The sequence below is a fragment of the Schistocerca piceifrons genome, unplaced genomic scaffold (genome assembly GCF_021461385.2).
Source record: "Schistocerca piceifrons isolate TAMUIC-IGC-003096 unplaced genomic scaffold, iqSchPice1.1 HiC_scaffold_538, whole genome shotgun sequence".
In the NCBI taxonomy this organism is placed as follows: Eukaryota; Metazoa; Arthropoda; class Insecta; order Orthoptera; family Acrididae; genus Schistocerca; species Schistocerca piceifrons.
Window position 1 is genome coordinate 649,973 of NW_025728775.1, and position 27,609 is coordinate 677,581.

The 27,609-nt window shown below is 50.3% G+C and overlaps 45 non-coding genes across 45 annotated transcripts; 32 read left to right on the forward strand and 13 right to left on the reverse strand.

Moving 5' to 3' along the window:
• Window positions 1-134: 134 nt before the first annotated feature.
• Window positions 135-207, forward strand: Trnav-aac. The gene has a single exon. It is a non-coding gene; the product is annotated as a tRNA-Val (tRNA).
• Window positions 208-401: 194 nt separating this feature from the next.
• Window positions 402-473, reverse strand: Trnap-agg. The gene has a single exon. It is a non-coding gene; the product is annotated as a tRNA-Pro (tRNA).
• A 402-nt stretch (window positions 474-875) lies between these two features.
• Trnav-cac lies at window positions 876-948 on the forward strand. The gene has a single exon. It is a non-coding gene; the product is annotated as a tRNA-Val (tRNA).
• Window positions 949-1,106: 158 nt separating this feature from the next.
• On the forward strand, window positions 1,107-1,179 carry Trnav-aac. Its single transcript has one exon. It is a non-coding gene; the product is annotated as a tRNA-Val (tRNA).
• Window positions 1,180-1,373: 194 nt separating this feature from the next.
• Window positions 1,374-1,445, reverse strand: Trnap-agg. The gene has a single exon. It is a non-coding gene; the product is annotated as a tRNA-Pro (tRNA).
• Window positions 1,446-1,847: 402 nt separating this feature from the next.
• Window positions 1,848-1,920, forward strand: Trnav-cac. Its single transcript has one exon. It is a non-coding gene; the product is annotated as a tRNA-Val (tRNA).
• Window positions 1,921-2,078: 158 nt separating this feature from the next.
• Window positions 2,079-2,151, forward strand: Trnav-aac. The gene has a single exon. It is a non-coding gene; the product is annotated as a tRNA-Val (tRNA).
• A 194-nt stretch (window positions 2,152-2,345) lies between these two features.
• On the reverse strand, window positions 2,346-2,417 carry Trnap-agg. The gene has a single exon. It is a non-coding gene; the product is annotated as a tRNA-Pro (tRNA).
• Window positions 2,418-2,819: 402 nt separating this feature from the next.
• Trnav-cac lies at window positions 2,820-2,892 on the forward strand. Its single transcript has one exon. It is a non-coding gene; the product is annotated as a tRNA-Val (tRNA).
• Window positions 2,893-3,050: 158 nt separating this feature from the next.
• Trnav-aac lies at window positions 3,051-3,123 on the forward strand. Its single transcript has one exon. It is a non-coding gene; the product is annotated as a tRNA-Val (tRNA).
• A 194-nt stretch (window positions 3,124-3,317) lies between these two features.
• Window positions 3,318-3,389, reverse strand: Trnap-agg. The gene has a single exon. It is a non-coding gene; the product is annotated as a tRNA-Pro (tRNA).
• Window positions 3,390-3,791: 402 nt separating this feature from the next.
• Window positions 3,792-3,864, forward strand: Trnav-cac. Its single transcript has one exon. It is a non-coding gene; the product is annotated as a tRNA-Val (tRNA).
• Window positions 3,865-4,022: 158 nt separating this feature from the next.
• Trnav-aac lies at window positions 4,023-4,095 on the forward strand. The gene has a single exon. It is a non-coding gene; the product is annotated as a tRNA-Val (tRNA).
• Window positions 4,096-4,289: 194 nt separating this feature from the next.
• Trnap-agg lies at window positions 4,290-4,361 on the reverse strand. Its single transcript has one exon. It is a non-coding gene; the product is annotated as a tRNA-Pro (tRNA).
• Window positions 4,362-4,763: 402 nt separating this feature from the next.
• Trnav-cac lies at window positions 4,764-4,836 on the forward strand. Its single transcript has one exon. It is a non-coding gene; the product is annotated as a tRNA-Val (tRNA).
• A 158-nt stretch (window positions 4,837-4,994) lies between these two features.
• Window positions 4,995-5,067, forward strand: Trnav-aac. The gene has a single exon. It is a non-coding gene; the product is annotated as a tRNA-Val (tRNA).
• A 194-nt stretch (window positions 5,068-5,261) lies between these two features.
• Trnap-agg lies at window positions 5,262-5,333 on the reverse strand. The gene has a single exon. It is a non-coding gene; the product is annotated as a tRNA-Pro (tRNA).
• A 402-nt stretch (window positions 5,334-5,735) lies between these two features.
• Window positions 5,736-5,808, forward strand: Trnav-cac. Its single transcript has one exon. It is a non-coding gene; the product is annotated as a tRNA-Val (tRNA).
• A 158-nt stretch (window positions 5,809-5,966) lies between these two features.
• Window positions 5,967-6,039, forward strand: Trnav-aac. The gene has a single exon. It is a non-coding gene; the product is annotated as a tRNA-Val (tRNA).
• A 6,005-nt stretch (window positions 6,040-12,044) lies between these two features.
• Window positions 12,045-12,117, forward strand: Trnav-cac. The gene has a single exon. It is a non-coding gene; the product is annotated as a tRNA-Val (tRNA).
• A 158-nt stretch (window positions 12,118-12,275) lies between these two features.
• Window positions 12,276-12,348, forward strand: Trnav-aac. Its single transcript has one exon. It is a non-coding gene; the product is annotated as a tRNA-Val (tRNA).
• Window positions 12,349-17,580: 5,232 nt separating this feature from the next.
• On the forward strand, window positions 17,581-17,653 carry Trnav-cac. The gene has a single exon. It is a non-coding gene; the product is annotated as a tRNA-Val (tRNA).
• Window positions 17,654-17,811: 158 nt separating this feature from the next.
• Trnav-aac lies at window positions 17,812-17,884 on the forward strand. The gene has a single exon. It is a non-coding gene; the product is annotated as a tRNA-Val (tRNA).
• A 2,740-nt stretch (window positions 17,885-20,624) lies between these two features.
• Trnav-cac lies at window positions 20,625-20,697 on the forward strand. Its single transcript has one exon. It is a non-coding gene; the product is annotated as a tRNA-Val (tRNA).
• A 158-nt stretch (window positions 20,698-20,855) lies between these two features.
• On the forward strand, window positions 20,856-20,928 carry Trnav-aac. Its single transcript has one exon. It is a non-coding gene; the product is annotated as a tRNA-Val (tRNA).
• A 194-nt stretch (window positions 20,929-21,122) lies between these two features.
• Window positions 21,123-21,194, reverse strand: Trnap-agg. Its single transcript has one exon. It is a non-coding gene; the product is annotated as a tRNA-Pro (tRNA).
• A 402-nt stretch (window positions 21,195-21,596) lies between these two features.
• On the forward strand, window positions 21,597-21,669 carry Trnav-cac. The gene has a single exon. It is a non-coding gene; the product is annotated as a tRNA-Val (tRNA).
• A 158-nt stretch (window positions 21,670-21,827) lies between these two features.
• Window positions 21,828-21,900, forward strand: Trnav-aac. Its single transcript has one exon. It is a non-coding gene; the product is annotated as a tRNA-Val (tRNA).
• A 194-nt stretch (window positions 21,901-22,094) lies between these two features.
• Window positions 22,095-22,166, reverse strand: Trnap-agg. The gene has a single exon. It is a non-coding gene; the product is annotated as a tRNA-Pro (tRNA).
• Window positions 22,167-22,568: 402 nt separating this feature from the next.
• Window positions 22,569-22,641, forward strand: Trnav-cac. The gene has a single exon. It is a non-coding gene; the product is annotated as a tRNA-Val (tRNA).
• A 158-nt stretch (window positions 22,642-22,799) lies between these two features.
• Trnav-aac lies at window positions 22,800-22,872 on the forward strand. Its single transcript has one exon. It is a non-coding gene; the product is annotated as a tRNA-Val (tRNA).
• A 194-nt stretch (window positions 22,873-23,066) lies between these two features.
• Window positions 23,067-23,138, reverse strand: Trnap-agg. The gene has a single exon. It is a non-coding gene; the product is annotated as a tRNA-Pro (tRNA).
• A 402-nt stretch (window positions 23,139-23,540) lies between these two features.
• Window positions 23,541-23,613, forward strand: Trnav-cac. Its single transcript has one exon. It is a non-coding gene; the product is annotated as a tRNA-Val (tRNA).
• Window positions 23,614-23,771: 158 nt separating this feature from the next.
• Window positions 23,772-23,844, forward strand: Trnav-aac. The gene has a single exon. It is a non-coding gene; the product is annotated as a tRNA-Val (tRNA).
• A 194-nt stretch (window positions 23,845-24,038) lies between these two features.
• On the reverse strand, window positions 24,039-24,110 carry Trnap-agg. Its single transcript has one exon. It is a non-coding gene; the product is annotated as a tRNA-Pro (tRNA).
• Window positions 24,111-24,512: 402 nt separating this feature from the next.
• On the forward strand, window positions 24,513-24,585 carry Trnav-cac. The gene has a single exon. It is a non-coding gene; the product is annotated as a tRNA-Val (tRNA).
• A 158-nt stretch (window positions 24,586-24,743) lies between these two features.
• Trnav-aac lies at window positions 24,744-24,816 on the forward strand. Its single transcript has one exon. It is a non-coding gene; the product is annotated as a tRNA-Val (tRNA).
• A 194-nt stretch (window positions 24,817-25,010) lies between these two features.
• On the reverse strand, window positions 25,011-25,082 carry Trnap-agg. Its single transcript has one exon. It is a non-coding gene; the product is annotated as a tRNA-Pro (tRNA).
• A 402-nt stretch (window positions 25,083-25,484) lies between these two features.
• Trnav-cac lies at window positions 25,485-25,557 on the forward strand. Its single transcript has one exon. It is a non-coding gene; the product is annotated as a tRNA-Val (tRNA).
• Window positions 25,558-25,715: 158 nt separating this feature from the next.
• On the forward strand, window positions 25,716-25,788 carry Trnav-aac. The gene has a single exon. It is a non-coding gene; the product is annotated as a tRNA-Val (tRNA).
• A 194-nt stretch (window positions 25,789-25,982) lies between these two features.
• Window positions 25,983-26,054, reverse strand: Trnap-agg. The gene has a single exon. It is a non-coding gene; the product is annotated as a tRNA-Pro (tRNA).
• Window positions 26,055-26,456: 402 nt separating this feature from the next.
• Window positions 26,457-26,529, forward strand: Trnav-cac. The gene has a single exon. It is a non-coding gene; the product is annotated as a tRNA-Val (tRNA).
• A 158-nt stretch (window positions 26,530-26,687) lies between these two features.
• Trnav-aac lies at window positions 26,688-26,760 on the forward strand. The gene has a single exon. It is a non-coding gene; the product is annotated as a tRNA-Val (tRNA).
• Window positions 26,761-26,954: 194 nt separating this feature from the next.
• On the reverse strand, window positions 26,955-27,026 carry Trnap-agg. Its single transcript has one exon. It is a non-coding gene; the product is annotated as a tRNA-Pro (tRNA).
• A 402-nt stretch (window positions 27,027-27,428) lies between these two features.
• Trnav-cac lies at window positions 27,429-27,501 on the forward strand. Its single transcript has one exon. It is a non-coding gene; the product is annotated as a tRNA-Val (tRNA).
• Window positions 27,502-27,609: the final 108 nt, after the last annotated feature.

The following is a 27,609-nucleotide window of genomic DNA, read 5'->3' on the forward strand; positions in this document are numbered from 1 at the left end:
GTCCTCCAATGAGCCACGTCGTGTGTGGATCTGCTGCATGTCCCTTCGTTTTGCAAGTACCACATTTATTGAATTTTTTAGTTACGATGGCAACATCACTACAAGTTGTCTGTGAAGTAAGGTGCACACAAGCAGTTTCCGTGGTGTAGCGGTTATCACGTCTGCCTAACACGCAGAAGGTCCCCGGTTCGATCCCGGGCGGAAACACTTTTTCATCACTTTAAGCAAGACGTACTAACATGCATCTGCTACCATCTGTACCCGAAACCTTCGTAATCGCCTTCACGCGTCGGACCCGAGTGTCAATTGCTCACATCGAATAAGAAATTCATTTGATATTGACGGCGAGCTTTTTGCGCTGACTCAGCCACTGACGTGCGATCAGTTTGCACAAAACGCTAGGGCTCGTCCGGGATTTGAACCCGGGACCTCCTGCACCCTAAGCAGGAATCATACCCCTAGACCAACGAGCCCTGTGACACGGCGAATGCCAATTATTCCAGTCCCTCGATGTCGTCCAGGGTGCCCTGGAAGTCTCGTGTACGCTGGCGGGATGGGGGCGGTGCGAATTCCCGCGGTCGGCGGCCTTCCTGGGCTACTGGTACCTTCATGTAGAGCTGCCGCTGGGCTCGCACTGCCTGCTGCTGAGAAAGTGATTGCTTTTGCTGATATGACTTGCAATAACGACTGCGCGAAACGCCGCTATCTCGTTAGGGGTGCTACGGCAGACACCCTCTCGAGCACCCCGAAGACTTCTTGAGCCCTCGGCTGTGATGGGTTCCAGGCTGACAAAAGAACTGTCGTGTGTGCATTCGCGGACGAGAGAAAGTCTGAGGCAAGTTCGAGTGAACAAGGATGGACTCCTGGGGTCCGTCGTTTCCGTAGTGTAGCGGTTATCACGTCTGCTTCACACGCAGAAGGTCCCCGATTCGATCCCGGGCGGGAACAGTATTTTCCTGCCTATGTCGTATTGTCCTCCAATGAGCCACGTCGTGTGTGGATCTGCTGCATGTCCCTTCGTTTTGCAAGTACCACATTTATTGAATTTTTTAGTTACGATGGCAACATCACTACAAGTTGTCTGTGAAGTAAGGTGCACACAAGCAGTTTCCGTGGTGTAGCGGTTATCACGTCTGCCTAACACGCAGAAGGTCCCCGGTTCGATCCCGGGCGGAAACACTTTTTCATCACTTTAAGCAAGACGTACTAACATGCATCTGCTACCATCTGTACCCGAAACCTTCGTAATCGCCTTCACGCGTCGGACCCGAGTGTCAATTGCTCACATCGAATAAGAAATTCATTTGATATTGACGGCGAGCTTTTTGCGCTGACTCAGCCACTGACGTGCGATCAGTTTGCACAAAACGCTAGGGCTCGTCCGGGATTTGAACCCGGGACCTCCTGCACCCTAAGCAGGAATCATACCCCTAGACCAACGAGCCCTGTGACACGGCGAATGCCAATTATTCCAGTCCCTCGATGTCGTCCAGGGTGCCCTGGAAGTCTCGTGTACGCTGGCGGGATGGGGGCGGTGCGAATTCCCGCGGTCGGCGGCCTTCCTGGGCTACTGGTACCTTCATGTAGAGCTGCCGCTGGGCTCGCACTGCCTGCTGCTGAGAAAGTGATTGCTTTTGCTGATATGACTTGCAATAACGACTGCGCGAAACGCCGCTATCTCGTTAGGGGTGCTACGGCAGACACCCTCTCGAGCACCCCGAAGACTTCTTGAGCCCTCGGCTGTGATGGGTTCCAGGCTGACAAAAGAACTGTCGTGTGTGCATTCGCGGACGAGAGAAAGTCTGAGGCAAGTTCGAGTGAACAAGGATGGACTCCTGGGGTCCGTCGTTTCCGTAGTGTAGCGGTTATCACGTCTGCTTCACACGCAGAAGGTCCCCGGTTCGATCCCGGGCGGGAACAGTATTTTCCTGCCTATGTCGTATTGTCCTCCAATGAGCCACGTCGTGTGTGGATCTGCTGCATGTCCCTTCGTTTTGCAAGTACCACATTTATTGAATTTTTTAGTTACGATGGCAACATCACTACAAGTTGTCTGTGAAGTAAGGTGCACACAAGCAGTTTCCGTGGTGTAGCGGTTATCACGTCTGCCTAACACGCAGAAGGTCCCCGGTTCGATCCCGGGCGGAAACACTTTTTCATCACTTTAAGCAAGACGTACTAACATGCATCTGCTACCATCTGTACCCGAAACCTTCGTAATCGCCTTCACGCGTCGGACCCGAGTGTCAATTGCTCACATCGAATAAGAAATTCATTTGATATTGACGGCGAGCTTTTTGCGCTGACTCAGCCACTGACGTGCGATCAGTTTGCACAAAACGCTAGGGCTCGTCCGGGATTTGAACCCGGGACCTCCTGCACCCTAAGCAGGAATCATACCCCTAGACCAACGAGCCCTGTGACTCGGCGAATGCCAATTATTCCAGTCCCTCGATGTCGTCCAGGGTGCCCTGGAAGTCTCGTGTACGCTGGCGGGATGGGGGCGGTGCGAATTCCCGCGGTCGGCGGCCTTCCTGGGCTACTGGTACCTTCATGTAGAGCTGCCGCTGGGCTCGCACTGCCTGCTGCTGAGAAAGTGATTGCTTTTGCTGATATGACTTGCAATAACGACTGCGCGAAACGCCGCTATCTCGTTAGGGGTGCTACGGCAGACACCCTCTCGAGCACCCCGAAGACTTCTTGAGCCCTCGGCTGTGATGGGTTCCAGGCTGACAAAAGAACTGTCGTGTGTGCATTCGCGGACGAGAGAAAGTCTGAGGCAAGTTCGAGTGAACAAGGATGGACTCCTGGGGTCCGTCGTTTCCGTAGTGTAGCGGTTATCACGTCTGCTTCACACGCAGAAGGTCCCCGGTTCGATCCCGGGCGGGAACAGTATTTTCCTGCCTATGTCGTATTGTCCTCCAATGAGCCACGTCGTGTGTGGATCTGCTGCATGTCCCTTCGTTTTGCAAGTACCACATTTATTGAATTTTTTAGTTACGATGGCAACATCACTACAAGTTGTCTGTGAAGTAAGGTGCACACAAGCAGTTTCCGTGGTGTAGCGGTTATCACGTCTGCCTAACACGCAGAAGGTCCCCGGTTCGATCCCGGGCGGAAACACTTTTTCATCACTTTAAGCAAGACGTACTAACATGCATCTGCTACCATCTGTACCCGAAACCTTCGTAATCGCCTTCACGCGTCGGACCCGAGTGTCAATTGCTCACATCGAATAAGAAATTCATTTGATATTGACGGCGAGCTTTTTGCGCTGACTCAGCCACTGACGTGCGATCAGTTTGCACAAAACGCTAGGGCTCGTCCGGGATTTGAACCCGGGACCTCCTGCACCCTAAGCAGGAATCATACCCCTAGACCAACGAGCCCTGTGACACGGCGAATGCCAATTATTCCAGTCCCTCGATGTCGTCCAGGGTGCCCTGGAAGTCTCGTGTACGCTGGCGGGATGGGGGCGGTGCGAATTCCCGCGGTCGGCGGCCTTCCTGGGCTACTGGTACCTTCATGTAGAGCTGCCGCTGGGCTCGCACTGCCTGCTGCTGAGAAAGTGATTGCTTTTGCTGATATGACTTGCAATAACGACTGCGCGAAACGCCGCTATCTCGTTAGGGGTGCTACGGCAGACACCCTCTCGAGCACCCCGAAGACTTCTTGAGCCCTCGGCTGTGATGGGTTCCAGGCTGACAAAAGAACTGTCGTGTGTGCATTCGCGGACGAGAGAAAGTCTGAGGCAAGTTCGAGTGAACAAGGATGGACTCCTGGGGTCCGTCGTTTCCGTAGTGTAGCGGTTATCACGTCTGCTTCACACGCAGAAGCTCCCCGGTTCGATCCCGGGCGGGAACAGTATTTTCCTGCCTATGTCGTATTGTCCTCCAATGAGCCACGTCGTGTGTGGATCTGCTGCATGTCCCTTCGTTTTGCAAGTACCACATTTATTGAATTTTTTAGTTACGATGGCAACATCACTACAAGTTGTCTGTGAAGTAAGGTGCACACAAGCAGTTTCCGTGGTGTAGCGGTTATCACGTCTGCCTAACACGCAGAAGGTCCCCGGTTCGATCCCGGGCGGAAACACTTTTTCATCACTTTAAGCAAGACGTACTAACATGCATCTGCTACCATCTGTACCCGAAACCTTCGTAATCGCCTTCACGCGTCGGACCCGAGTGTCAATTGCTCACATCGAATAAGAAATTCATTTGATATTGACGGCGAGCTTTTTGCGCTGACTCAGCCACTGACGTGCGATCAGTTTGCACAAAACGCTAGGGCTCGTCCGGGATTTGAACCCGGGACCTCCTGCACCCTAAGCAGGAATCATACCCCTAGACCAACGAGCCCTGTGACACGGCGAATGCCAATTATTCCAGTCCCTCGATGTCGTCCAGGGTGCCCTGGAAGTCTCGTGTACGCTGGCGGGATGGGGGCGGTGCGAATTCCCGCGGTCGGCGGCCTTCCTGGGCTACTGGTACCTTCATGTAGAGCTGCCGCTGGGCTCGCACTGCCTGCTGCTGAGAAAGTGATTGCTTTTGCTGATATGACTTGCAATAACGACTGCGCGAAACGCCGCTATCTCGTTAGGGGTGCTACGGCAGACACCCTCTCGAGCACCCCGAAGACTTCTTGAGCCCTCGGCTGTGATGGGTTCCAGGCTGACAAAAGAACTGTCGTGTGTGCATTCGCGGACGAGAGAAAGTCTGAGGCAAGTTCGAGTGAACAAGGATGGACTCCTGGGGTCCGTCGTTTCCGTAGTGTAGCGGTTATCACGTCTGCTTCACACGCAGAAGGTCCCCGGTTCGATCCCGGGCGGGAACAGTATTTTCCTGCCTATGTCGTATTGTCCTCCAATGAGCCACGTCGTGTGTGGATCTGCTGCATGTCCCTTCGTTTTGCAAGTACCACATTTATTGAATTTTTTAGTTACGATGGCAACATCACTACAAGTTGTCTGTGAAGTAAGGTGCACACAAGCAGTTTCCGTGGTGTAGCGGTTATCACGTCTGCCTAACACGCAGAAGGTCCCCGGTTCGATCCCGGGCGGAAACACTTTTTCATCACTTTAAGCAAGACGTACTAACATGCATCTGCTACCATCTGTACCCGAAACCTTCGTAATCGCCTTCACGCGTCGGACCCGAGTGTCAATTGCTCACATCGAATAAGAAATTCATTTGATATTGACGGCGAGCTTTTTGCGCTGACTCAGCCACTGACGTGCGATCAGTTTGCACAAAACGCTAGGGCTCGTCCGGGATTTGAACCCGGGACCTCCTGCACCCTAAGCAGGAATCATACCCCTAGACCAACGAGCCCTGTGACACGGCGAATGCCAATTATTCCAGTCCCTCGATGTCGTCCAGGGTGCCCTGGAAGTCTCGTGTACGCTGGCGGGATGGGGGCGGTGCGAATTCCCGCGGTCGGCGGCCTTCCTGGGCTACTGGTACCTTCATGTAGAGCTGCCGCTGGGCTCGCACTGCCTGCTGCTGAGAAAGTGATTGCTTTTGCTGATATGACTTGCAATAACGACTGCGCGAAACGCCGCTATCTCGTTAGGGGTGCTACGGCAGACACCCTCTCGAGCACCCCGAAGACTTCTTGAGCCCTCGGCTGTGATGGGTTCCAGGCTGACAAAAGAACTGTCGTGTGTGCATTCGCGGACGAGAGAAAGTCTGAGGCAAGTTCGAGTGAACAAGGATGGACTCCTGGGGTCCGTCGTTTCCGTAGTGTAGCGGTTATCACGTCTGCTTCACACGCAGAAGGTCCCCGGTTCGATCCCGGGCGGGAACAGTATTTTCCTGCCTATGTCGTATTGTCCTCCAATGAGCCACGTCGTGTGTGGATCTGCTGCATGTCCCTTCGTTTTGCAAGTACCACATTTATTGAATTTTTTAGTTACGATGGCAACATCACTACAAGTTGTCTGTGAAGTAAGGTGCACACAAGCAGTTTCCGTGGTGTAGCGGTTATCACGTCTGCCTAACACGCAGAAGGTCCCCGGTTCGATCCCGGGCGGAAACACTTTTTCATCACTTTAAGCAAGACGTACTAACATGCATCTGCTACCATCTGTACCCGAAACCTTCGTAATCGCCTTCACGCGTCGGACCCGAGTGTCAATTGCTCACATCGAATAAGAAATTCATTTGATATTGACGGCGAGCTTTTTGCGCTGACTCAGCCACTGACGTGCGATCAGTTTGCACAAAACGCTAGGGCTCGTCCGGGATTTGAACCCGGGACCTCCTGCACCCTAAGCAGGAATCATACCCCTTTTTTTTTTTTTTTTTTGGACCCTTAGGTTAAAAGCCTAATGCTCTACCGACTTTTTTTTTTTTTGAAGCAGACACTCTACCACTCGAACGAATATATCTATTGAAAAAAATATTAAAGGATATCCACCACACAGCCACTTCAAAAGAAGTACAGTACTGAAATTAAAATCCTAAAACATGACAATATAATGTAGATTGCTTACTGAAATAAAGGTTAAAAACACGAAAACTTCAGTCCTGGTGTAGAGAAGAAACATACATAAAGGCGGCAAATTCAGAAACAGTATAAAAGAAAATGGCTCACACAGGTGACCTTAGCCAACACCCTCTCTTTCAAATGTCAGGCTAAGCATATTGGCAAAATCATCTCGGAGGCCTGGCAATCGCAAGCGCTGCCAGTAAGCAGTAAGCATGTACTGCCGAAACGCTAGGTGTCCATCCTCTTCATGACAACTGTTGACAAAATGTACGAAATGGCCAATCAACCACATGACGGTATGGAGCTTCGTCCGCGGAAAAAAGGAAGAATCGGGCCGGACGATGATGTCAATAGTATAAGCGGCTTCAGCAGACCTAGTGACAAAAGCAAGTTGTTTCCTGAGCCAACGCCAATTAGCAAGGTGCCCACAGCAGGTGAATCGATGTTCAAGGGTATCCAGGAGACCACACCGAGTACAGGTGTCCGTGTCAGAAAGACCAATACGGTGCAGTCGTACATTGGTGGGAACCAAATTATTTATTACCCTATACCACGTGGACGCCACGGCCATAGAGTGGATCGGCAGACTAACGTTCTTCCAGACGTTCCTCCAGGACACGGATGGAGACGCCAGTTCTATTGGATTGGGACTGGCCAGCCCCTCCCAGCGGGCAATCAAGCTCTTGGTCGTTGGCACCGGTCGCCGCAAGAAGACGTCACCGAGGTAACTCACCGCAATGTAAAATTCCCGAATGTGTTTCAACTTAAAATTTAGGCGTCCGACATCGACAGGTGGAGCAAGGCTCGCCGGACGCACAACAGTAAAAAGCCTGGATGTAATTGAAGTCACTTCTTGCGTAACAATTAGAGTCGTTCGGCGGACGTACAAAGCAGACGCCTTGCGAGTAATGTCAGAGAGGCCCAAGCCTCCGGAGAGACGCGGTTTCGTCATTACCTCGTAACGTAACTTGAATAGATGGCCCTTCCATATAAACCTGCTAGACAATTGGCGCAACCTTTTCGCCACCATCATGGGAAGTGGGAACAGCTGAGCAACATAATAAGCTTTACATAGGACGTAGGTGTCTAAAATTCGGACTTTTTGCAAAATGGTAGCAGAGCGCTGCTCATGGACCATCAGAGCCCCCTGTATCTTCTCGGTGACAGATTTCCAATTGAGAGCCGCCATTTTTAGAGGACACCGATCAATGATAATCCCCAAGGACGTATGGCGATCGACAAAAGTGGCCCAAGGGACGTCAGCATCGCGAAATCCTCGAATATCAAGGAACTTACATTTACCCTGATTGAGACGCGCTCCAGAGACACGACAGTATGCATCAACTGCCCCTTTCAACAACGGGATATCATCTCGTTGACGGAGGAGAACAACGACATCATCCGCATATGCCTTAACCGAGAGCTTCCCACCAGAGAGGGACATACCCTGAAGCTTGAGAGCAATAGTCCGAAGCAGCGGTTCCAGGGACAAAACGAATAAAGACATAGAGAGCGGACTACCCTGAGGCACTCCGCGGCGGATAGCAATGGGCGGCGTCAGCTGCCCATTGACAGACACCCGAGCTGTTATTCCCCTGTACAAATTGCCAAGAACACCACGTGATGAAGCGTTAAAACCTATTGTACCTAAAACACGATCTAAAAACACATGACTGACGTGATCAAAAGCCTTATAAAAATCAAGGAAGGCAAAGGCACAATGTACGTTTGTAACCGCCGCAACCGAGACAACATCCCGATATTCGGCTACTGGTGTCAGAATAGATCTATCATGAAAACAACATTGATGTGCACCAATCACACCCCGAAGCAGAGAAGACAGCCGGCTATTGAGCGCTCTAGCAGCTGTCTTATAGTCAAAATTCAGCAATGTGAGCGGACGAAGATTGGCAGCAGATAAACGACCAGAGGACTTCGGAATTAAAACAATTTTCCCTACTTTAAAATCGGCAGGCACATCCATCCCTCTGACAATCTCATTTAAAATCTGCGTAAAAATGCCACCCAAAAGAGGCCAAAAACGGAGATAAAATTCTTTAGGCAGGCCGTCTGGACCCGGCGATTTACTGGACGGAGAGCGAGCAATAAAATCGAAAACATCATCTACCTGGAACTCCCGGAGAAATTCGCCGTTCGCGTCAGGCGCGATCGTCGCAGTTAGATCCCCAAAGACATCATCCGAAAGAGACTCACCAGAATCATCGGCAGAATAGAGACTAGTGTAATACTGATGAAGAGCACGAACCATTTCCTCCTGTGCACTAAGCTGTCGCCCATCATCCACCGTAAGAGAAGAGATGAAGGAGCGACGACGACGAGTCTGATGCCGTAGCAGGTGGTACAAGGATGTCAGTTCACCTTCAACAAGAGAGTGAGGTTTCGACTTAACTCGCAGACCATCCATCTGTCGTCGTTTAAGGCTCAAGAGCTTGGCTTTAATACGACGAACATCATGGATCCGCAGTGGAGAGGTACCCGCCGCGTCATATAGTTCACGCAGGACAGAGTAGTAATATTCATACGTGTTCTTAAAATCACGCGTCCTAGCAGCACAGTAGAAAATCAAAGTCTGACGAATCTTGGGCTTGGCAAACGCAGTCCACCAAACCAGCAAGGAGGGGTATCGCGGGACAGAGCGAAGACATCGCTCCCACACGCCACTTATAACATCATCCATAGCACTGTCGGCAAGGTGGGAAACATTTAACATCCACTGGGAACGATAAAGTTTTGCAGGTTGGCGACTAAGATTTACAGTTGCAGTAAAAGCACAATGGTCAGAAAAACTAGTAGGAATAACATCGACAGAAAGAATTTTATCACATAAAAAATCAGATAAATAGAATCTGTCGAGTCTACTGCATGAGGACGCGGTAAAAAACGTATATTTCACCAGGGTTGGATATTTGTGTTCCCAAACATCACGCAGATGCATCGTACGAACTAAGTCATGTAAATCACGGCAATAATTAAAATTGGGGGACTGGTCTGCAGGGCGTAAAACACAATTAAAATCGCCTCCGAGCAGGAGACTCCGAGGACTCTGGCGCAAAAGATAAATAAGCTCTTCTTTATAAAAGCGCGATCGAGCCACAGTGTGACCCGAACCAGAGGGGGCATACAAAACAACGAGGCGGAGATCAAAAAGACGACAACCAATCCCACGGCCAGAGTCAAGGAATTCAATGTCAGTAATAGGAATGCCCTCTCGAAAGAAAAGAGCAGTTCCTGTTGAATATTCCGGCGCGACATTAAAAACAGTTTGAAATCCAGGTAGAGAGAGATCAGAAAACAACACTTCCTGCAAAAACACTACGTCCGCACAGGCGTCGTAAATAAACTGCCGCAAAGAGGCAATGCGAAACGTCGGACTCAATACGGTTAACATTTAAGGTAAGAAAGGTGTATGCTTGAACCATAGAGAGAAAAGCGAGAAAACAAATCACCTACACCGACGCACCAGCGTCACAGTCCATAGCAGGGGTGACGGAGGCATCCGAGGGAGGGGGACTGCTACCCCGTTCCGCGGATCCCTTACGTTTCGGTTTTTTACGAACAGCATTAACGTTCGGCTGAACGCGTAACTTGCGTCGGCTGACGGGCAAGGAAACTTCAGCCGCCGGTGACGTAGGAGGGTCAAGTTCTGTATCCGACACCACCCGCGCCGGTCCACATGCGGGATCCGGGGTCGCGGGGGAAACATCCGACAAAACGGAATGGTCAACACCTGCACTAGCTTCCGGCAAACATGGACTGCACGGAGGCGAAACGTGAGCAGGAAGGTCCGAGGCCGCAGAGTTGGAAGGAAGCGGAGCAGCTCCGCTGGCAGAGGTATGGGGCAGCGAAGCAGGAAGTTGTCGCGGCTCCACTTGTTGTGACATCGAAGTCGGTTCGGAAGACGGCGCCAACAGGCCCGACCGACGACCCGACTCGAGAGAAGCTGCGTCGGAGGCCGGAGGGGCGCCAGCAGCCGCCACCGGAACCGCTACCTCAGGAGGGCAGGGAACAGCTACAGTACACAGTGGCTCGGAGGATGCCGGTCGCTCGGACTGGGGCATCTCAGGGAGATCCTCATCCGTACTATTTCCATCGTGTGGGCGACGCCTCTTATTATTCAAAAGTGGCACACCCACCTGAGGGACAGACGGAACAACATCAGATTTAGCACGCAAAGGAGGAAATTCTGTATCAGGGGTGCGCAAAACCTGTGGCGGGGCGCTACTACCACTGGACTGTGCTACACCAAGAGCAGAACCACCTGCAACGAGGTCAGCGACCGTTAACTTGCGACGCTGTTCGAGAGAATTTTTTAAAACAAAAACTCTCCGCGGACAGTCGGTACGCACGTGACCACTTTCATTGCACAAAAAACAGGTGCCAACCTGACTACTATATGTTACATGGACACGATATCCACCGATCTGCAGGTGAGATGGAATATTCTGCTTAACGTGCATTTCGACTGAACGAATACCACTGTAACATTGCAGGCGATGTTGGCTTGACCAGCGTTCAAGGCGAATGCTCTTTACATCACCATACTTCTGTAGACCCTCCTTAAGATAGACATTATCCACCTCCGGTGGAAGGTTGTAAACACGAACATTGGTATACGTGATGGAAGCATTGGAAAGCAGCACGGTACTTACAGAATCATCCCGATGCCGAAAGAGAACTTGATGACCATATTTAGAAAGAATTTTATCAACCTGAAGTGGGTCCATAAACTTAACAAAGAAAACATACAGTTCGGTATCAAAATAAGCAGTGTGCACCTGATCCGAATGAACACCAAAGGTATCTACCAACCAATCATGAATCTCAAGAGAACTAGGTTGCACATGGCGGGTTGACTTGTCAAAAGCAAAACTAACTGTAGCCTGACGAGGAATAACCTGGGACGACATTTTCAAAATATGCGGTCGAAACCGCTACACAAAAAACACTGAAATAAGGACAGAAAGTAACACAAGGTACGAAACAACGACGGAGAAATACTCTCAGAAGTGGCAACACAACACGTAACAAAAACGATAGTCCACTATACGTAACGCTACAGCGGAGCGGAAGACTAGGCACGTCCACACTGCACGGCGTCTAAAGCGGAACTGCCCCTAGACCAACGAGCCCTGTGACACGGCGAATGCCAATTATTCCAGTCCCTCGATGTCGTCCAGGGTGCCCTGGAAGTCTCGTGTACGCTGGCGGGATGGGGGCGGTGCGAATTCCCGCGGTCGGCGGCCTTCCTGGGCTACTGGTACCTTCATGTAGAGCTGCCGCTGGGCTCGCACTGCCTGCTGCTGAGAAAGTGATTGCTTTTGCTGATATGACTTGCAATAACGACTGCGCGAAACGCCGCTATCTCGTTAGGGGTGCTACGGCAGACACCCTCTCGAGCACCCCGAAGACTTCTTGAGCCCTCGGCTGTGATGGGTTCCAGGCTGACAAAAGAACTGTCGTGTGTGCATTCGCGGACGAGAGAAAGTCTGAGGCAAGTTCGAGTGAACAAGGATGGACTCCTGGGGTCCGTCGTTTCCGTAGTGTAGCGGTTATCACGTCTGCTTCACACGCAGAAGGTCCCCGGTTCGATCCCGGGCGGGAACAGTATTTTCCTGCCTATGTCGTATTGTCCTCCAATGAGCCACGTCGTGTGTGGATCTGCTGCATGTCCCTTCGTTTTGCAAGTACCACATTTATTGAATTTTTTAGTTACGATGGCAACATCACTACAAGTTGTCTGTGAAGTAAGGTGCACACAAGCAGTTTCCGTGGTGTAGCGGTTATCACGTCTGCCTAACACGCAGAAGGTCCCCGGTTCGATCCCGGGCGGAAACACTTTTTCATCACTTTAAGCAAGACGTACTAACATGCATCTGCTACCATCTGTACCCGAAACCTTCGTAATCGCCTTCACGCGTCGGACCCGAGTGTCAATTGCTCACATCGAATAAGAAATTCATTTGATATTGACGGCGAGCTTTTTGCGCTGACTCAGCCACTGACGTGCGATCAGTTTGCACAAAACGCTAGGGCTCGTCCGGGATTTGAACCCGGGACCTCCTGCACCCTAAGCAGGAATCATACCCCTTTTTTTTTTTTTTTTTTTGGACCCTTAGGTTAAAAGCCTAATGCTCTACCGACTTTTTTTTTTTTTGAAGCAGACACTCTACCACTCGAACGAATATATCTATTGAAAAAAATATTAAAGAATATCCACCACACAGCCACTTCAAAAGAAGTACAGTACTGAAATTAAAATCCTAAAACATGACTATATAATGTAGATTGCTTACTGAAATAAAGGTTAAAAACACGAAAACTTCAGTCCTGGTGTAGAGAAGAAACATACATAAAGGCGGCAAATTCAGAAACAGTATAAAAGAAAATGGCTCACACAGGTGACCTTAGCCAACACCCTCTCTTTCAAATGTCAGGCTAAGCATATTGGCAAAATCATCTCGGAGGCCTGGCAATCGCAAGCGCTGCCAGTAAGCAGTAAGCATGTACTGCCGAAACGCTAGGTGTCCATCCTCTTCATGACAACTGTTGACAAAATGTACGAAATGGCCAATCAACCACATGACGGTATGGAGCTTCGTCCGCGGAAAAAAGGAAGAATCGGGCCGGACGATGATGTCAATAGTATAAGCGGCTTCAGCAGACCTAGTGACAAAAGCAAGTTGTTTCCTGAGCCAACGCCAATTAGCAAGGTGCCCACAGCAGGTGAATCGATGTTCAAGGGTATCCAGGAGACCACACCGAGTACAGGTGTCCGTGTCAGAAAGACCAATACGGTGCAGTCGTACATTGGTGGGAACCAAATTATTTATTACCCTATACCACGTGGACGCCACGGCCATAGAGTGGATCGGCAGACTAACGTTCTTCCAGACGTTCCTCCAGGACACGGATGGAGACGCCAGTTCTATTGGATTGGGACTGGCCAGCCCCTCCCAGCGGGCAATCAAGCTCTTGGTCGTTGGCACCGGTCGCCGCAAGAAGACGTCACCGAGGTAACTCACCGCAATGTAAAATTCCCGAATGTGTTTCAACTTAAAATTTAGGCGTCCGACATCGACAGGTGGAGCAAGGCTCGCCGGACGCACAACAGTAAAAAGCCTGGATGTAATTGAAGTTACTTCTTGCGTAACAATTAGAGTCGTTCGGCGGACGTACAAAGCAGACGCCTTGCGAGTAATGTCAGAGAGGCCCAAGCCTCCGGAGAGACGCGGTTTCGTCATTACCTCGTAACGTAACTTGAATAGATGGCCCTTCCATATAAACCTGCTAGACAATTGGCGCAACCTTTTCGCCACCATCATGGGAAGTGGGAGCAGCTGAGCAACATAATAAGCTTTACATAGGACGTAGGTGTCTAAAATTCGGACTTTTTGCAAAATGGTAGCAGAGCGCTGCTCATGGACCATCAGAGCCCCCTGTATCTTCTCGGTGACAGATTTCCAATTGAGAGCCGCCATTTTTAGAGGACACCGATCAATGATAATCCCCAAGGACGTATGGCGATCGACAAAAGTGGCCCAAGGGACGTCAGCATCGCGAAATCCTCGAATATCAAGGAACTTACATTTACCCTGATTGAGACGCGCTCCAGAGACACGACAGTATGCATCAACTGCCCCTTTCAACAACGGGATATCATCTCGTTGACGGAGGAGAACAACGACATCATCCGCATATGCCTTAACCGAGAGCTTCCCACCAGAGAGGGACATACCCTGAAGCTTGAGAGCAATAGTCCGAAGCAGCGGTTCCAGGGACAAAACGAATAAAGACATAGAGAGCGGACTACCCTGAGGCACTCCGCGGCGGATAGCAATGGGCGGCGTCAGCTGCCCATTGACAGACACCCGAGCTGTTATTCCCCTGTACAAATTGCCAAGAACACCACGTGATGAAGCGTTAAAACCTATTGTACCTAAAACACGATCTAAAAACACATGACTGACGTGATCAAAAGCCTTATAAAAATCAAGGAAGGCAAAGGCACAATGTACGTTTGTAACCGCCGCAACCGAGACAACATCCCGATATTCGGCTACTGGTGTCAGAATAGATCTATCATGAAAACAACATTGATGTGCACCAATCACACCCCGAAGCAGAGAAGACAGCCGGCTATTGAGCGCTCTAGCAGCTGTCTTATAGTCAAAATTCAGCAATGTGAGCGGACGAAGATTGGCAGCAGATAAACGACCAGAGGACTTCGGAATTAAAACAATTTTCCCTACTTTAAAATCGGCAGGCACATCCATCCCTCTGACAATCTCATTTAAAATCTGCGTAAAAATGCCACCCAAAAGAGGCCAAAAACGGAGATAAAATTCTTTAGGCAGGCCGTCTGGACCCGGCGATTTACTGGACGGAGAGCGAGCAATAAAATCGAAAACATCATCTACCTGGAACTCCCGGAGAAATTCGCCGTTCGCGTCAGGCGCGATCGTCGCAGTTAGATCCCCAAAGACATCATCCGAAAGAGACTCACCAGAATCATCGGCAGAATAGAGACTAGTGTAATACTGATGAAGAGCACGAACCATTTCCTCCTGTGCACTAAGCTGTCGCCCATCATCCACCGTAAGAGAAGAGATGAAGGAGCGACGACGACGAGTCTGATGCCGTAGCAGGTGGTACAAGGATGTCAGTTCACCTTCAACAAGAGAGTGAGGTTTCGACTTAACTCGCAGACCATCCATCTGTCGTCGTTTAAGGCTCAAGAGCTTGGCTTTAATACGACGAACATCATGGATCCGCAGTGGAGAGGTACCCGCCGCGTCATATAGTTCACGCAGGACAGAGTAGTAATATTCATACGTGTTCTTAAAATCACGCGTCCTAGCAGCACAGTAGAAAATCAAAGTCTGACGAATCTTGGGCTTGGCAAACGCAGTCCACCAAACCAGCAAGGAGGGGTATCGCGGGACAGAGCGAAGACATCGCTCCCACACGCCACTTATAACATCATCCATAGCACTGTCGGCAAGGTGGGAAACATTTAACATCCACTGGGAACGATAAAGTTTTGCAGGTTGGCGACTAAGATTTACAGTTGCAGTAAAAGCACAATGGTCAGAAAAACTAGTAGGAATAACATCGACAGAAAGAATTTTATCACATAAAAAATCAGATAAATAGAATCTGTCGAGTCTACTGCATGAGGACGCGGTAAAAAACGTATATTTCACCAGGGTTGGATATTTGTGTTCCCAAACATCACGCAGATGCATCGTACGAACTAAGTCATGTAAATCACGGCAATAATTAAAATTGGGGGACTGGTCTGCAGGGCGTAAAACACAATTAAAATCGCCTCCGAGCAGGAGACTCCGAGGACTCTGGCGCAAAAGATAAATAAGCTCTTCTTTATAAAAGCGCGATCGAGCCACAGTGTGACCCGAACCAGAGGGGGCATACAAAACAACGAGGCGGAGATCAAAAAGACGACAACCAATCCCACGGCCAGAGTCAAGGAATTCAATGTCAGTAATAGGAATGCCCTCTCGAAAGAAAAGAGCAGTTCCTGTTGAATATTCCGGCGCGACATTAAAAACAGTTTGAAATCCAGGTAGAGAGAGATCAGAAAACAACACTTCCTGCAAAAACACTACGTCCGCACAGGCGTCGTAAATAAACTGCCGCAAAGAGGCAATGCGAAACGTCGGACTCAATACGGTTAACATTTAAGGTAAGAAAGGTGTATGCTTGAACCATAGAGAGAAAAGCGAGAAAACAAATCACCTACACCGACGCACCAGCGTCACAGTCCATAGCAGGGGTGACGGAGGCATCCGAGGGAGGGGGACTGCTACCCCGTTCCGCGGATCCCTTACGTTTCGGTTTTTTACGAACAGCATTAACGTTCGGCTGAACGCGTAACTTGCGTCGGCTGACGGGCAAGGAAACTTCAGCCGCCGGTGACGTAGGAGGGTCAAGTTCTGTATCCGACACCACCCGCGCCGGTCCACATGCGGGATCCGGGGTCGCGGGGGAAACATCCGACAAAACGGAATGGTTAACACCTGCACTAGCTTCCGGCAAACATGGACTGCACGGAGGCGAAACGTGAGCAGGAAGGTCCGAGGCCGCAGAGTTGGAAGGAAGCGGAGCAGCTCCGCTGGCAGAGGTATGGGGCAGCGAAGCAGGAAGTTGTCGCGGCTCCACTTGTTGTGACATCGAAGTCGGTTCGGAAGACGGCGCCAACAGGCCCGACCGACGACCCGACTCGAGAGAAGCTGCGTCGGAGGCCGGAGGGGCGCCAGCAGCCGCCACCGGAACCGCTACCTCAGGAGGGCAGGGAGCAGCTACAGTACACAGTGGCTCGGAGGATGCCGGTCGCTCGGACTGGGGCATCTCAGGGAGATCCTCATCCGTACTATTTCCATCGTGTGGGCGACGCCTCTTATTATTCAAAAGTGGCACACCCACCTGAGGGACAGACGGAACAACATCAGATTTAGCACGCAAAGGAGGAAATTCTGTATCAGGGGTGCGCAAAACCTGTGGCGGGGCGCTACTACCACTGGACTGTGCTACACCAAGAGCAGAACCACCTGCAAGGAGGTCAGCGACCGTTAACTTGCGACGCTGTTCGAGAGAATTTTTTAAAACAAAAACTCTCCGCGGACAGTACCCCTAGACCAACGAGCCCTGTGACACGGCGAATGCCAATTATTCCAGTCCCTCGATGTCGTCCAGGGTGCCCTGGAAGTCTCGTGTACGCTGGCGGGATGGGGGCGGTGCGAATTCCCGCGGTCGGCGGCCTTCCTGGGCTACTGGTACCTTCATGTAGAGCTGCCGCTGGGCTCGCACTGCCTGCTGCTGAGAAAGTGATTGCTTTTGCTGATATGACTTGCAATAACGACTGCGCGAAACGCCGCTATCTCGTTAGGGGTGCTACGGCAGACACCCTCTCGAGCACCCCGAAGACTTCTTGAGCCCTCGGCTGTGATGGGTTCCAGGCTGACAAAAGAACTGTCGTGTGTGCATTCGCGGACGAGAGAAAGTCTGAGGCAAGTTCGAGTGAACAAGGATGGACTCCCGGGGTCCGTCGTTTCCGTAGTGTAGCGGTTATCACGTCTGCTTCACACGCAGAAGGTCCCCGGTTCGATCCCGGGCGGGAACAGTATTTTCCTGCCTATGTCGTATTGTCCTCCAATGAGCCACGTCGTGTGTGGATCTGCTGCATGTCCCTTCGTTTTGCAAGTACCACATTTATTGAATTTTTTAGTTACGATGGCAACATCACTACAAGTTGTCTGTGAAGTAAGGTGCACACAAGCAGTTTCCGTGGTGTAGCGGTTATCACGTCTGCCTAACACGCAGAAAGTCCCCGGTTCGATCCCGGGCGGAAACACTTTTTCATCACTTTAAGCAAGACGTACTAACATGCATCTGCTACCATCTGTACCCGAAACCTTCGTAATCGCCTTCACGCGTCGGACCCGAGTGTCAATTGCTCACATCGAATAAGAAATTCATTTGATATTGACGGCGAGCTTTTTGCGCTGACTCAGCCACTGACGTGCGATCAGTTTGCACAAAACGCTAGGGCTCGTCCGGGATTTGAACCCGGGACCTCCTGCACCCTAAGCAGGAATCATACCCCTTTTTTTTTTTTTTTTTTTTTTTTTGAAGCTGATAATACCAAAATTTTTATTACCAATTTGTATCAGAGTATGGAAGAGTATAAAAAGTAACTCATTGAATAATCAATTATACAAACATTCTACAATTATAATGTACAAACATTAAATTACAATAAGCTTCATTTTAATAATTATTCTTAACAATTAATCCAACAAACAAAACTATAAATTCATTTAAGTGGTCCTTACAAGAAGTTTAAATTGAACTCTTCTATACACTTAATTCCAGTATTTTCCTTACTTGTTGAAAATACCATACATTTTTTGTTCTTTCATAGCATCAACTTCTTTGGCAGTATATTTCTTTGCGCCAAAGTATACACATCATACCAAAATGACAAATTACAGACTGTATCAGTTGTTCATGTTAAATAGGTAACATAGCAGATTTGTGAAAAGGTAAGCTTTTCTTCCATTTTAAACCATTTAAACCACACACTATGTGTATATTTTATTTCAAGCAAACCATTTACCCAGAGAGAGCATCTATGATTGTGTGTTAATTTTACGTACCCAGATATTGTGAATAATTGTGCATATAGTAGATCTTGCAGTTCAGACAAGTCAAAAAACAGACAAACTCTTAACAACGGGAAGGACATTAGAATTTCTCATACTTAGAAACCAAAAAAATCATTTTTAGAAGTTAACAATTTTATAGTCTAGGCTAAATCTGCCACATACACTAAACACAAATTTATTTTCTTCAACAATAATCTTTACAATTTCTGTACAATTCACTTAAACATTGACAATTGCTTATGTAGCACTAAACGTTCTTTGTTTATCAGCCATTTCCAGTTGATGTAAATAATAGCACATTTCTAATAAGCAGCAGTTCCTCCACAAAAAGATGCTTGCTGTATGATGAAAACACCCTTCTAGCATAAGAAGTGCTGTTAGCAGACATGCATACAATAATTTGTTGGGATACAATGCAATCAGGAAACTGGCTGGCATAATTACAGGTTCTGTACTGCATATTTTGTCTCCTGGTGTTCCAACAGAGTATATTCAGACTGTTAACAGATGTGAAAGTTTGGCACAGTGATCACAGTATGGACACATACATGCACTTCCTCTTGGACAGCCCATTCAGTCCAAGTATGTTCCTGTTTCACTTGCTACTTGCTACTTGTTACTATTTTCAGCAATGCCCACAATAAGTTAAACTTCACGTTGCAATGTCCACACAATTTCTGCTTCACCAGTGCTGCACACAACATGATAGCCTAGTTCACTTAAGGAATTTATGACGTGCATAGGTGGTCCTTTTATTATAACTCCATTAAGCGTCTCTGCAGAGGTGTTCTGGTAACGTTTTGTGAGTGCCTGTATTTCATCACAATTTAGTCCGAAGACTGAACAGTCATTAGCATGTAATGAGCCTTTAACTGCCACATACAGGTATGATGGCAGGTCTTCCATCTTTAAATCATTAGGTGGCGAAAGTTGAGTGGCCATTTCCAGCTTTTAATCCAGACACTAGGACTCTCCACGGCTGCCTCTGTCCGTAAGATGCGAGATTCCCTCTAACTAGAACGTATGGCATTTGAGTCAAGCATTATGTGGAGCAAAGTAACCCGCTCCAGGGACTATTTTCCAGCAATTTTTAAAACATTATCAAACAAATCTGCTGTCTTTTTATGTAACTAGATGATTTTGACACTGTTTTAGAATAGACTTACATTTTCAAAAGTCTTTTCGCAATACTACTATGGATTACACGATTTAGTTTGAATAACCTGTCTAGAAGCTGAGGAAAATATCCCTGCTTTACGGAACCTTATTAGTTGTGTGCCGGAGAGCAACTTGACGGAACGATGCTACACTTTTCTAAGAATTCTGAGCATCGACGAAATACGCTGCATCACAACGTTAAAAAGCAATATCAGTTACACTAGCAAGCTTTCCCTCTTTAAGACGTATTCACATACAAAAAAAATTTTCGACGGCAATGGAAACATACAACTCAAATACGTGACTAACCTATGCGATGCGCTACACAGGCCTTCTACGCAAAGCTATACAGCAGACGCCACTTAACGACTACACGGCGAATGCCAATTATTCCAGTCCCTCGATGTCGTCCAGGGTGCCCTGGAAGTCTCGTGTACGCTGGCGGGATGGGGGCGGTGCGAATTCCCGCGGTCGGCGGCCTTCCTGGGCTACTGGTACCTTCATGTAGAGCTGCCGCTGGGCTCGCACTGCCTGCTGCTGAGAAAGTGATTGCTTTTGCTGATATGACTTGCAATAACGACTGCGCGAAACGCCGCTATCTCGTTAGGGGTGCTACGGCAGACACCCTCTCGAGCACCCCGAAGACTTCTTGAGCCCTCGGCTGTGATGGGTTCCAGGCTGACAAAAGAACTGTCGTGTGTGCATTCGCGGACGAGAGAAAGTCTGAGGCAAGTTCGAGTGAACAAGGATGGACTCCTGGGGTCCGTCGTTTCCGTAGTGTAGCGGTTATCACGTCTGCTTCACACGCAGAAGGTCCCCGGTTCGATCCCGGGCGGGAACAGTATTTTCCTGCCTATGTCGTATTGTCCTCCAATGAGCCACGTCGTGTGTGGATCTGCTGCATGTCCCTTCGTTTTGCAAGTACCACATTTATTGAATTTTTTAGTTACGATGGCAACATCACTACAAGTTGTCTGTGAAGTAAGGTGCACACAAGCAGTTTCCGTGGTGTAGCGGTCATCACGTCTGCCTAACACGCGGAAGGTCCCCGGTTCGATCCCGGGCGGAAACACTTTTTCATCACTTTAAGCAAGACGTACTAACATGCATCTGCTACCATCTGTACCCGAAACCTTCGTAATCGCCTTCACGCGTGGGACCCGAGTGTCAATTGCTCACATCGAATAAGAAATTCATTTGATATTGACGGCGAGCTTTTTGCGCTGACTCAGCCACTGACGTGCGATCAGTTTGCACAAAACGCTAGGGCTCGTCCGGGATTTGAACCCGGGACCTCCTGCACCCTAAGCAGGAATCATACCCCTAGACCAACGAGCCCCGTGACACGGCGAATGCTAATTATTCCAGTCCCTCGATGTCGTCCAGGGTGCCCTGGAAGTCTCGTGTACGCTGGCGGGATGGGGGCGGTGCGAATTCCCGCGGTCGGCGGCCTTCCTGGGCTACTGGTACCTTCATGTAGAGCTGCCGCTGGGCTCGCACTGCCTGCTGCTGAGAAAGTGATTGCTTTTGCTGATATGACTTGCAATAACGACTGCGCGAAACGCCGCTATCTCGTTAGGGGTGCTACGGCAGACACCCTCTCGAGCACCCCGAAGACTTCTTGAGCCCTCGGCTGTGATGGGTTCCAGGCTGACAAAAGAACTGTCGTGTGTGCATTCGCGGACGAGAGAAAGTCTGAGGCAAGTTCGAGTGAACAAGGATGGACTCCTGGGGTCCGTCGTTTCCGTAGTGTAGCGGTTATCACGTCTGCTTCACACGCAGAAGGTCCCCGGTTCGATCCCGGGCGGGAACAGTATTTTCCTGCCTATGTCGTATTGTCCTCCAATGAGCCACGTCGTGTGTGGATCTGCTGCATGTCCCTTCGTTTTGCAAGTACCACATTTATTGAATTTTTTAGTTACGATGGCAACATCACTACAAGTTGTCTGTGAAGTAAGGTGCACACAAGCAGTTTCCGTGGTGTAGCGGTTATCACGTCTGCCTAACACGCGGAAGGTCCCCGGTTCGATCCCGGGCGGAAACACTTTTTCATCACTTTAAGCAAGACGTACTAACATGCATCTGCTACCATCTGTACCCGAAACCTTCGTAATCGCCTTCACGCGTGGGACCCGAGTGTCAATTGCTCACATCGAATAAGAAATTCATTTGATATTGACGGCGAGGTTTTTGCGCTGACTCAGCCACTGACGTGCGATCAGTTTGCACAAAACGCTAGGGCTCGTCCGGGATTTGAACCCGGGACCTCCTGCACCCTAAGCAGGAATCATACCCCTAGACCAACGAGCCCCGTGACACGGCGAATGCTAATTATTCCAGTCCCTCGATGTCGTCCAGGGTGCCCTGGAAGTCTCGTGTACGCTGGCGGGATGGGGGCGGTGCGAATTCCCGCGGTCGGCGGCCTTCCTGGGCTACTGGTACCTTCATGTAGAGCTGCCGCTGGGCTCGCACTGCCTGCTGCTGAGAAAGTGATTGCTTTTGCTGATATGACTTGCAATAACGACTGCGCGAAACGCCGCTATCTCGTTAGGGGTGCTACGGCAGACACCCTCTCGAGCACCCCGAAGACTTCTTGAGCCCTCGGCTGTGATGGGTTCCAGGCTGACAAAAGAACTGTCGTGTGTGCATTCGCGGACGAGAGAAAGTCTGAGGCAAGTTCGAGTGAACAAGGATGGACTCCTGGGGTCCGTCGTTTCCGTAGTGTAGCGGTTATCACGTCTGCTTCACACGCAGAAGGTCCCCGGTTCGATCCCGGGCGGGAACAGTATTTTCCTGCCTATGTCGTATTGTCCTCCAATGAGCCACGTCGTGTGTGGATCTGCTGCATGTCCCTTCGTTTTGCAAGTACCACATTTATTGAATTTTTTAGTTACGATGGCAACATCACTACAAGTTGTCTGTGAAGTAAGGTGCACACAAGCAGTTTCCGTGGTGTAGCGGTTATCACGTCTGCCTAACACGCAGAAGGTCCCCGGTTCGATCCCGGGCGGAAACACTTTTTCATCACTTTAAGCAAGACGTACTAACATGCATCTGCTACCATCTGTACCCGAAACCTTCGTAATCGCCTTCACGCGTCGGACCCGAGTGTCAATTGCTCACATCGAATAAGAAATTCATTTGATATTGACGGCGAGCTTTTTGCGCTGACTCAGCCACTGACGTGCGATCAGTTTGCACAAAACGCTAGGGCTCGTCCGGGATTTGAACCCGGGACCTCCTGCACCCTAAGCAGGAATCATACCCCTAGACCAACGAGCCCCGTGACACGGCGAATGCTAATTATTCCAGTCCCTCGATGTCGTCCAGGGTGCCCTGGAAGTCTCGTGTACGCTGGCGGGATGGGGGCGGTGCGAATTCCCGCGGTCGGCGGCCTTCCTGGGCTACTGGTACCTTCATGTAGAGCTGCCGCTGGGCTCGCACTGCCTGCTGCTGAGAAAGTGATTGCTTTTGCTGATATGACTTGCAATAACGACTGCGCGAAACGCCGCTATCTCGTTAGGGGTGCTACGGCAGACACCCTCTCGAGCACCCCGAAGACTTCTTGAGCCCTCGGCTGTGATGGGTTCCAGGCTGACAAAAGAACTGTCGTGTGTGCATTCGCGGACGAGAGAAAGTCTGAGGCAAGTTCGAGTGAACAAGGATGGACTCCTGGGGTCCGTCGTTTCCGTAGTGTAGCGGTTATCACGTCTGCTTCACACGCAGAAGGTCCCCGGTTCGATCCCGGGCGGGAACAGTATTTTCCTGCCTATGTCGTATTGTCCTCCAATGAGCCACGTCGTGTGTGGATCTGCTGCATGTCCCTTCGTTTTGCAAGTACCACATTTATTGAATTTTTTAGTTACGATGGCAACATCACTACAAGTTGTCTGTGAAGTAAGGTGCACACAAGCAGTTTCCGTGGTGTAGCGGTTATCACGTCTGCCTAACACGCAGAAGGTCCCCGGTTCGATCCCGGGCGGAAACACTTTTTCATCACTTTAAGCAAGACGTACTAACATGCATCTGCTACCATCTGTACCCGAAACCTTCGTAATCGCCTTCACGCGTCGGACCCGAGTGTCAATTGCTCACATCGAATAAGAAATTCATTTGATATTGACGGCGAGCTTTTTGCGCTGACTCAGCCACTGACGTGCGATCAGTTTGCACAAAACGCTAGGGCTCGTCCGGGATTTGAACCCGGGACCTCCTGCACCCTAAGCAGGAATCATACCCCTAGACCAACGAGCCCTGTGACACGGCGAATGCCAATTATTCCAGTCCCTCGATGTCGTCCAGGGTGCCCTGGAAGTCTCGTGTACGCTGGCGGGATGGGGGCGGTGCGAATTCCCGCGGTCGGCGGCCTTCCTGGGCTACTGGTACCTTCATGTAGAGCTGCCGCTGGGCTCGCACTGCCTGCTGCTGAGAAAGTGATTGCTTTTGCTGATATGACTTGCAATAACGACTGCGCGAAACGCCGCTATCTCGTTAGGGGTGCTACGGCAGACACCCTCTCGAGCACCCCGAAGACTTCTTGAGCCCTCGGCTGTGATGGGTTCCAGGCTGACAAAAGAACTGTCGTGTGTGCATTCGCGGACGAGAGAAAGTCTGAGGCAAGTTCGAGTGAACAAGGATGGACTCCTGGGGTCCGTCGTTTCCGTAGTGTAGCGGTTATCACGTCTGCTTCACACGCAGAAGGTCCCCGGTTCGATCCCGGGCGGGAACAGTATTTTCCTGCCTATGTCGTATTGTCCTCCAATGAGCCACGTCGTGTGTGGATCTGCTGCATGTCCCTTCGTTTTGCAAGTACCACATTTATTGAATTTTTTAGTTACGATGGCAACATCACTACAAGTTGTCTGTGAAGTAAGGTGCACACAAGCAGTTTCCGTGGTGTAGCGGTTATCACGTCTGCCTAACACGCAGAAGATCCCCGGTTCGATCCCGGGCGGAAACACTTTTTCATCACTTTAAGCAAGACGTACTAACATGCATCTGCTACCATCTGTACCCGAAACCTTCGTAATCGCCTTCACGCGTCGGACCCGAGTGTCAATTGCTCACATCGAATAAGAAATTCATTTGATATTGACGGCGAGCTTTTTGCGCTGACTCAGCCACTGACGTGCGATCAGTTTGCACAAAACGCTAGGGCTCGTCCGGGATTTGAACCCGGGACCTCCTGCACCCTAAGCAGGAATCATACCCCTAGACCAACGAGCCCTGTGACACGGCGAATGCCAATTATTCCAGTCCCTCGATGTCGTCCAGGGTGCCCTGGAAGTCTCGTGTACGCTGGCGGGATGGGGGCGGTGCGAATTCCCGCGGTCGGCGGCCTTCCTGGGCTACTGGTACCTTCATGTAGAGCTGCCGCTGGGCTCGCACTGCCTGCTGCTGAGAAAGTGATTGCTTTTGCTGATATGACTTGCAATAACGACTGCGCGAAACGCCGCTATCTCGTTAGGGGTGCTACGGCAGACACCCTCTCGAGCACCCCGAAGACTTCTTGAGCCCTCGGCTGTGATGGGTTCCAGGCTGACAAAAGAACTGTCGTGTGTGCATTCGCGGACGAGAGAAAGTCTGAGGCAAGTTCGAGTGAACAAGGATGGACTCCTGGGGTCCGTCGTTTCCGTAGTGTAGCGGTTATCACGTCTGCTTCACACGCAGAAGGTCCCCGGTTCGATCCCGGGCGGGAACAGTATTTTCCTGCCTATGTCGTATTGTCCTCCAATGAGCCACGTCGTGTGTGGATCTGCTGCATGTCCCTTCGTTTTGCAAGTACCACATTTATTGAATTTTTTAGTTACGATGGCAACATCACTACAAGTTGTCTGTGAAGTAAGGTGCACACAAGCAGTTTCCGTGGTGTAGCGGTTATCACGTCTGCCTAACACGCGGAAGGTCCCCGGTTCGATCCCGGGCGGAAACACTTTTTCATCACTTTAAGCAAGACGTACTATCATGCATATGCTACCATCTGTACCCGAAACCTTCGTAATCGCCTTCACGCGTGGGACCCGAGTGTCAATTGCTCACATCGAATAAGAATTTCATTTGATATTGACGGCGAGCTTTTTGCGCTGACTCAGCCACTGACGTGCGATCAGTTTGCACAAAACGCTAGGGCTCGTCCGGGATTTGAACCCGGGACCTCCTGCACCCTAAGCAGGAATCATACCCCTAGACCAACGAGCCCTGTGACACGGCGAATGCCAATTATTCCAGTCCCTCGATGTCGTCCAGGGTGCCCTGGAAGTCTCGTGTACGCTGGCGGGATGGGGGCGGTGCGAATTCCCGCGGTCGGCGGCCTTCCTGGGCTACTGGTACCTTCATGTAGAGCTGCCGCTGGGCTCGCACTGCCTGCTGCTGAGAAAGTGATTGCTTTTGCTGATATGACTTGCAATAACGACTGCGCGAAACGCCGCTATCTCGTTAGGGGTGCTACGGCAGACACCCTCTCGAGCACCCCGAAGACTTCTTGAGCCCTCGGCTGTGATGGGTTCCAGGCTGACAAAAGAACTGTCGTGTGTGCATTCGCGGACGAGAGAAAGTCTGAGGCAAGTTCGAGTGAACAAGGATGGACTCCTGGGGTCCGTCGTTTCCGTAGTGTAGCGGTTATCACGTCTGCTTCACACGCAGAAGGTCCCCGGTTCGATCCCGGGCGGGAACAGTATTTTCCTGCCTATGTCGTATTGTCCTCCAATGAGCCACGTCGTGTGTGGATCTGCTGCATGTCCCTTCGTTTTGCAAGTACCACATTTATTGAATTTTTTAGTTACGATGGCAACATCACTACAAGTTGTCTGTGAAGTAAGGTGCACACAAGCAGTTTCCGTGGTGTAGCGGTTATCACGTCTGCCTAACACGCAGAAGATCCCCGGTTCGATCCCGGGCGGAAACACTTTTTCATCACTTTAAGCAAGACGTACTAACATGCATCTGCTACCATCTGTACCCGAAACCTTCGTAATCGCCTTCACGCGTCGGACCCGAGTGTCAATTGCTCACATCGAATAAGAAATTCATTTGATATTGACGGCGAGCTTTTTGCGCTGACTCAGCCACTGACGTGCGATCAGTTTGCACAAAACGCTAGGGCTCGTCCGGGATTTGAACCCGGGACCTCCTGCACCCTAAGCAGGAATCATACCCCTAGACCAACGAGCCCTGTGACACGGCGAATGCCAATTATTCCAGTCCCTCGATGTCGTCCAGGGTGCCCTGGAAGTCTCGTGTACGCTGGCGGGATGGGGGCGGTGCGAATTCCCGCGGTCGGCGGCCTTCCTGGGCTACTGGTACCTTCATGTAGAGCTGCCGCTGGGCTCGCACTGCCTGCTGCTGAGAAAGTGATTGCTTTTGCTGATATGACTTGCAATAACGACTGCGCGAAACGCCGCTATCTCGTTAGGGGTGCTACGGCAGACACCCTCTCGAGCACCCCGAAGACTTCTTGAGCCCTCGGCTGTGATGGGTTCCAGGCTGACAAAAGAACTGTCGTGTGTGCATTCGCGGACGAGAGAAAGTCTGAGGCAAGTTCGAGTGAACAAGGATGGACTCCTGGGGTCCGTCGTTTCCGTAGTGTAGCGGTTATCACGTCTGCTTCACACGCAGAAGGTCCCCGGTTCGATCCCGGGCGGGAACAGTATTTTCCTGCCTATGTCGTATTGTCCTCCAATGAGCCACGTCGTGTGTGGATCTGCTGCATGTCCCTTCGTTTTGCAAGTACCACATTTATTGAATTTTTTAGTTA